The sequence below is a fragment of the Palaemon carinicauda genome, chromosome 31 (genome assembly GCF_036898095.1).
Source record: "Palaemon carinicauda isolate YSFRI2023 chromosome 31, ASM3689809v2, whole genome shotgun sequence".
NCBI classification, from domain to species: Eukaryota; Metazoa; Arthropoda; class Malacostraca; order Decapoda; family Palaemonidae; genus Palaemon; species Palaemon carinicauda.
The window spans coordinates 21036662-21044728 of record NC_090755.1 but is presented as its reverse complement, the minus strand read 5'-3'; the positions used below and the strand labels follow the sequence as shown (position 1 = coordinate 21044728).

Here is an 8067-nt window from a genome sequence, read left to right as displayed (position 1 = left end):
CCAAAGGCACTTCCCCCAATTTTGGGGGGTAGCCGACATCAACAAATGAAACAAAACAAAAAGGGGACCTCTACCCTCTACGTTCCTCCAGCCTAACCAGGGACTCAACCGAGTTCAGCTGGTACTGCTAGGGTGTCACAGCCCAACCTCCCACATTATCCACCACAGATGAAGCTTCATAATGCTGAATCCCCTACTGCTGCTACCTCCGCGATCATCTAAGGCACCGGAGGAAGCAGCAGGGCCTACCGGAACTGCGTCACAATCGCTCACCATTCATTCCTATTTCTAGCACGCTCTCTTGCCTCTCTCACATCTATCCTTCTATCACCCAGAGCTTTCTTCACACCATCCATCCACCCAAACCTTGGCCTTCCTCTTGTACTTCTCCCATCAACTCTTGCATTCATCACCTTCTTTAGCAGACAGCCATTTTCCATTCTCTCAACATGGCCAAACCACCTCAACACATTCATATCCACTCTAGCCGCTAACTCATTTCTTACACCCATTCTCACCCTCACCACTTCGTTCCCAACCCTATCTACTCGAGATACACCAGCCATACTCCTTAGACACTTCATCTCAAACACATTCAATTTCTGTCTCTCCATCACTTTCATTCCCCACAACTCCGATCCATACATCACAGTTGGTACAATCACTTTCTCATATAGAACTCTCTTTACATTCATACCCAACCCTCTATTTTTTACTACTCCCTTAACTGCCCCCAACACTTTGCAACCTTCATTCACTCTCTGACGTACATCTGCTTCCACTCCACCATTTGCTGCAACAACAGACCCCAAGTACTTAAACTGATCCACCTCCTCAAGTAACTCTCCATTCAACATGACATTCAACCTTGCACCACCTTCCCTTCTCGTACATCTCATAACCTTACTCTTACCCACATTAACTCTCAACTTCCTTCTCTCACACACCCTTCCAAATTCTGTCACTAGTCAGTCAAGCTTCTCTTCTGTGTCTGCTACCAGTACAGTATCATCCGCAAACAACAACTGATTTACCTCCCATTCATGGTCATTCTCATCTACCAGTTTTAATCCTCTTCCAAGCACTCGAGCATTCACCTCTCTCACCACATCGGTCAGTGATAAGAATAATCTAGTTTCATTTGCTATTAATCTTAATTACATCACCATGTAGTAGGGCATGCTTGAATCACTCATCAGTGTACGGGAAGAAGTTATAACAACAAAACAGGTTTTGAGTAACTTTTCTTTTGGCAACTTCATCTTGCCTATAATCCCTGCTGGGTGCAGGGCACTGTCACTCTGTAATATAAAGAATTCTTTTAGAGAACGACTGGAGATCCAATAAACAATAAATACAATTTATGCAATATGATAAAAAATAAAAAAATCTAGGAATAATTTGTACTTTTCTTAACTATTTCTCCAGGCCATACTCCTGCCCCTAACGTTATGAGCTCTCGGTCTCTTCTAAGAGGAGAAGGTTCAAGATTCAATGCTTGGTCCATGACCTTGCAAATCCGAGCCAAAAATGTGTTCTTGGTGATCCTTTTCTTGACCTTCCCTGAGCTGACGAAAAGTGCCGACACTCCGGGGCGAGCTCTTATAGTTTCCTTGAAGTAGGGCCTCCAGTTTCTCTTTGGCATAGTATCCATTGATCTGGATCATTGGTCATGCTGTGAAGGACTTCCTGACCAAAGGGTTTGGATTCTGGGATCTGAGCTGCCAGAAACAAGTTTGAGTATTGCCTGGCCATAGCCATGAATGAGAGACGTTAAGGGCGGCCCACGGGGGTCATCGACTCTCTTGGCTAAAGCCAACACAAGCGGGAGACCTGTCATCGAGGTCAGGTGAACGTATGCTGCTTGGAGTCCTGGGTTGTAGGTAGCATCCTTTTAGGACCAAAGGACACGATCCATGCCCCAGAGAGCAGGTCTCCTTTCCGACTAAGGGTCTGTAAGCTCAAAACTCCGTATGAGGAGGGCAATGCCGACGTGAGAGAAAGGTTAATTCCTTTTGGTCTGAAGTGAAGGCTCAAGGACTAGCGGTGGCCTTTCATTGCTGAGACAGAGAAAAGCTTTCCTCCCGAAGGTAAATGAGGAACTCCTCTAATGCTGGAGAGTTATGGAGTCCTTTGACTGGCCAGACAGTACTAAATAGGACCCTTCTCTCTGGTTATGGTTCTTTCCCTTTATCCGCACAGACACCAAATAGTCTGACCTATTCTTTACAGATTCTCCTCTGTCCGCATACATCTGACAACACTGAGATTATCAAATAATTCTTCTTCACCCAAGGGGTTAACTACTGCACTCTAATTGTTCAGTGGCTACTTTCCTCTTGGTAAGGGTAGAAGAGACTTCAGCTATGGAGGCAGCTCTTCTAGGAGAAGGACACTCCAAAATCAAACCATGGTTCTCTAGTCTTGGGTAGTCACATAGCCTCTGTACCATGGTCTTCCACTGTCTTGGGTTAGAGTTCTCGTGCTTGAGTGTACACTCGGCCACACTGTTCTATCTAGTTTTTCTTCCTCTTGTTTTGTCAAAGTTTTTATAGTTTATATAGGAAATATTGTTGTTACTATTCTTAAAATATTTTATTTTTCCTTACTTCCCTTCCTCACTGGGCTATTTTCCCTGTTGGGGCCCCTGGGCTTATAGAATCCTGCTTTTCCAGCTAGGGTTGTAGCTTAGCATTAATAATAATAATAATAATAATAATAATAATAATTGGTTTGTGCATGTATTGTACCACTATATAAGGGTAAGGGAGATGTGCATGAGTGTTGTAATTCAAGAGGTATTAGTTTGTTGAGTGTAGTTGGAAAAGTGTATGGTAGAGTAGTGATTAATAGGATTAAGGATAAAACAGAGAATGCAATCTTAGAAGTGCAGGGTGGTTTTAGAAAAGGTAGGTTGTTGTATGAATCAGATTTTTACAGTTAGGCAGATATGCAAGAAATATTTAGCAAAAGGTAAGGAGGTGTATGTTGCGTTTATGGATCTGGAGAAAGCGTATGATAGAGTTGATAGGAAGGCAATGTGGAATGTGATGAGGTTATATGGAGTTGGTGGAAGGTTGTTGCAAGCAGTGAAAAGTTTCTACAAAGGTAGTAAAGCATGTGTTAGAATAGGAAATGAAGTGAGTGATTGGTTTCCGGTGAGAGTGGGGCTGAGACAGGAATGTGTGATGTCACCGTGGTTGTTTAACTTGTATGTTGATGGAGTGGTGAGAGAGGTGAATGCTCGAGTGCTTGGACGAGGATTAAAACTGGTAGATGAGAATGACCATGAATGGGAGGTAAATCAGTTGTTGTTTGCAGATGATACTGTACTGGTTGCAGACACAGAAGAGAAGCTTGACCGACTAGCGACAGAATTTGGAAGGGTGTGAAAGAAGGAAGTCGAGAGTTAATGTGGGTAAGAGTAAGGTTATGAGATGTACGAGAAGGGAAGGTGGTGCAAGGTTGAATGTCATGTTGAATGGAGAGTTACTTGAGGAGGTGGATCAGTTCAAGTACTTGGGGTCTGTTGTTGCAGCAGATGGTGGAGTGGAAGCAGATGTACGTCAGAGAGTGAATGAAGGTTGCAAAGTGTTGGGGGCAGTTAAGGGAGTAGTAAAAAATAGAGGGTTGGGCATGAATGTTAAGAGAGTTCTATATGAGAAAATGATTGTACCAACTGTGATGTATGGATCGGAGTTGTGGGAAATGAAAGTGATGGAGAGACAGAAATTGAATGTGTTTGAGATTAAGTGTCTAAGGAGTATGGCTGGTGTATCTCGAGTAGATAGGGCTAGGAACGAAGTGGTGAGGGTGAGAACGGGTGTAAGAAATGAGTTAGCAGCTAGAGTGGATATGAATGTGTTGAGGTGGTTTGGCCATGTTGAGAGAATGGGAAATGGCTGTCTGCTAAAGAAGGTTATGAATGCAAAAGTTGATGGGAGAAGTACAAGAGGAAGGCTAAGGTTTTCGTGTGGATGGATGGAGTGAATAAAGCTCTGGGTGATAGGAGGATAGATGTGAGAGAGGCAAGAGAGCATGCTAGAAATAGGAATGAATGGCGAGCGATTGTGACGCAGTTCCGGTAGGCCCTGCTGCTTCCTCCGGTACCTTAGATGACCGCGGAGGTAGCAGCAGTAGGGGACTCAGCATTATGAAGCTTCATCTGTGGTGGATAACGGGGGAGGGTGGGCTGTGGCACCCTAGCAGTACCAGCTGAACTCGGTTGAGTCCCTTGTCAGGCTGGGAGGAACGTAGAGGGTAGAGGTCCCCTTTTTGTTTTGTTTCATTTGCTGATGTCGGCTACCCCCCAAAATTAGGGGAAGTGCCTTGGTATATGTATGTATGTATAATAATAATAAAGTACTGTAGTGGCCGAAGCCATCCTCTTTGCAACTTGTTGCAGAAAGGACTCTCTGAGAGGGGAGGAGCTGGATAATCTCTGGGCGTGAAGTTACAGTGAAGATACAGCTTTGTGAAAGATGTTCACATTTGGCTGTTAGAGTCGCTGAGGGCGTTCTTTTGGGATTTCCGTCGGGAGTTGCAAATAGTCAACTGGGCGTGATGAGTCTGATGGCCTGCTCCCGAAGATCAAAGCCGGGGGATGGATGAATTCAATTCCCATAGGAGCTCTCACGATCTCCGTCATTAGGAGAGACGAGTCTTCTAACGATAAGAGACAGCTGACGAGAAAGCCTGCTCAGAAGAGTAATGGCGGGGAATGGGTGAATCCAATTACTGTTGGAGGATTCCCCCAGAGGGGACACCAAACAGGAAAAGGAAGTTTCTCTCCCAGATGAGAAAGGCAACCACCGCCTGAGTCTGCTACCGCTGTCGACGATCCTTCCACCAAACACGAAGATTGCTGTACATTGGCTGGTGGAGGGACTACTCCCTCAGCAGAGGAGTGGGTGAATCCTTCTTTTTGCTGGAGGAATCCTCTGAAGGGGAGTCTTTTCCGCGGATGGGAAGACACGACCGACATCTGCTGCCATAGTCTGCGATTTCCCCACAAGCAGGAAGATTGTTGACCAGTGATTGGAAGGACTTCCTAGGAAGGGAAAGTTCCAGCACCTAGAGGGGATCCCCTTTGCTGCACTCTCTGTTTCCCATCCACAAGTTCTAGCTCAAGTTGAAGGTCGACATCGGGTGTTGTCTGAAAAACGAGCTGAAACTCAGATCTGAGTTCTCCTTGAAAGGGGTGGTACCCCTTGTCTGTAGAAAGGTTGCCCTCATCTGTGGGAGTTTTAAGAGATGGTACCGTTCGGAATCTGACATGAGCCCGGAGGCCGAATGGTACAGCATGCCCCCCTCCCTTTCTTTCGATGAACCTGAAGGAAGCGTTCAATCCAGGGAAGGGGCAAAGAGGTCAACTCCTCAGCGGTGATTTCTGCTCGTCAACTGATTTCTCAGGTCATCTCCTGCCCAGGTCTCACAGAGATCCCAGCAAAGGGGTCATCCTACTACTGCCCCTACCCGTGCCCCAGAAGAGGTTGGATTCAAAGGAATACGATGCGGGCTTGATGAACCTGAGTGAAACAGTGACTTAAGAGACTTAACCACTGCTGGCTGAAAGTGTCTCTCATAGAAATTAGAGACTCCTGTCATTCTCCCCCTAGGATCCCGTTGATCTGCGGAAAAATCTTCTGCATGACAATAATGAACATATCCAAGGATACATGTCTCTGATAGGGAAGCTGGGGTATCTCTCGAGATTTACTTCAATTCTCCGATCTCGTTTAACTCGGGGAGAAGTCTCGGTGGTAATGGTCAGCCACCGAGTTTTGTTAGGATCAGTTTGTCATACCGAAGTTTTCTGAAAACGAAGCCGATCCTGACAATACATGTTGACACTAGGGTAAACCTTTTCGTGAAAACCTGCTAGATGGTCAAAGATACTTCCTCTGTGACAGCATTTCGGAGTCTAGGAGTAAGAATCAGAGAGTTCTAAAGTAGCAAGGAAGTTATGTGGACTAACCACTAGTTTGACTGTATGCTTTCTCCTTGCCGAACAGAGTTTGATAAACTAACTTGCTCCCGGAGGAGAGGATGGAACTGGAGACTATCTATTGGAGGAACTGACTGTATAGGCTCAGAGAGACCTCGATAAAACATGTCATTTTGTCCAAAGACATAATGCCTAAGACGGGCGTCCGACTGGATATTTAAATCGCGTAAGTAAAGAGAGAAACGCCCTCACACTTCCACAGGTGGGAGGAAGAGAGAAAGTGTATTCTCTTAAAGCTGAGCTGCGAATTTTCGGCCCTTACTGGGAAGAGATGTATACTTCAAACTCGTAAGAGGGGACCTGCCACAGGGTTATCTCCTCAAGGACGAGGAAAAGCGAGTTATCTCTTGGATAAGAATATCGATGATGTTCATAGCATCCATTACCCAGTCATGACCAAGAAGCATTTCTTCTTGGTAAAGTGAGGGACAAGGAACTCCACATCTGCACTAGAGCAACTACAACTGGAGAAGTAGCACTCCTAAAGCAACACAGTGGTGTTCCTAGGCAATCACCCTTCCAAATACTGACTAGACCCCACGTTGCTTGTCTTTGCGGATCGGATGAGAAGTGATGTTTTCAACATGGTATGGCCGTTGACTAGGCAAACTCTTGCTGCGGGAGGGCGTCATTGTCAGAGGGTTTAAGGACAAGGCGAGTGGTCGGAAGACTTCTATTGCGGCAACCTTTGTGTAGGACTATTTCTACCTATCTGGTGATTGCGTATAAGCCAGGGCGCATGTGCAACTAACGAAGCTCTTTCATTCAATGAAGATGTCAACTTATAAGGTAACCATGTTCCAAAAGTGACCAAAAGGAAGACACAGGGAGCAGAAGAGGTGACTTAGTCCCTTAGACACACGGCACATCAGCCCACTAGTAGTAGTAGCTGATGAATGCATCGGAAAACCGATAGCACTGTACATGTGTGAAACTACAACTTCTTAGTGGCGAGTATGGTATTACGCACCAAGGTTGACACTTGTGCTTTACCCCTCTCATCATAGGTGAATGCTAGTTTAGGTTCCAGGAGGGGAGAGTGTGCTAAACTCCCTCAACTACATATTGTGCTAAACACTACTGGAGTATTGCCACTCACAGAAAACGAAGGTTACCTGACCCATCTTTAAAGTGCTGTGTCATTTAGATGAGGAAAAATCCTCAGATATGCTAAAGTGATCGAGGAAGCCATAGCATTAGAGCGCTCTGCTTAAGAAAAAGAGAGCAGGAGGATCTCACTGGGAAGAGCAGAGCACATGCTTGCAGTGAGGGTTGCAGCCTGAAGAGATTTGCGTCCTTAACAGTAATGATCTCCGTAGAATGAAGTAGGAGAAACACACCGCAAGTGTCAAGGTTTCTAAGATTCTCTATTGGCTGTCAGTGATTCTACCCACAAGCAGGAATAGCTGTCAGAGGTTACTGGAAACCAGGAACCTGGAAGAGAGCTGACAGACGATGGCAAGCTGACAGGCAATGAGGTGACAGTGAATGCTGAGGAGCTGGCAAATGACAAAGATTTGGTGTAGGCCTAGAGGTTGACAAACGCCTGTGACGTCTTCCTCCACTCAAGGGCAAGCCCATGAGGGAACGGTCTTCAATGCTCAGGAGTAAGTAAATACTCCAGAGCCGCTTCTCACTCAAACGTCGACACTCAAACTCATCATCGTGGTTAAACTTGTTCTGAGTTTTGGCCAAGAAGCTGGCGGAATGACGAGCCAGTGGGGGAGTACAGAGAAGCAAGCGAATGACGAGCAGGCGCTGGCTGATTGTGAGACTGCCGATGACAATTGTGTCCTGACAAGAGATAAAAGTCACGGGGTGATGAGTGACAATTATGTGACAAAGATCACAAGCACACTGGGAGCGCACAACTGGAGAATGACTAGAGTTACCGAAGGCAAACGTCTGGCAGGTGCAGAAGATCATCGGTCCTTTCTAGGACTGAAGAGACGTATCCTAACCGCAGGGTAAGGAGACCGTCTAGAGTATTGAGGAGGACTGCGCTCCCTGGGTGATGACGATGGTTTCAAAATGGGAGCTTGCTGGTGGCGGCGAGGTTC

General features: G+C 45.9%; 1 pseudogene; it reads right to left on the bottom strand.

Moving 5' to 3' along the window:
- Window positions 1–7549: 7549 nt before the first annotated feature.
- On the bottom strand, window positions 7550–7726 carry LOC137625111 (small nucleolar RNA U3; annotated as a pseudogene).
- Window positions 7727–8067: the final 341 nt, after the last annotated feature.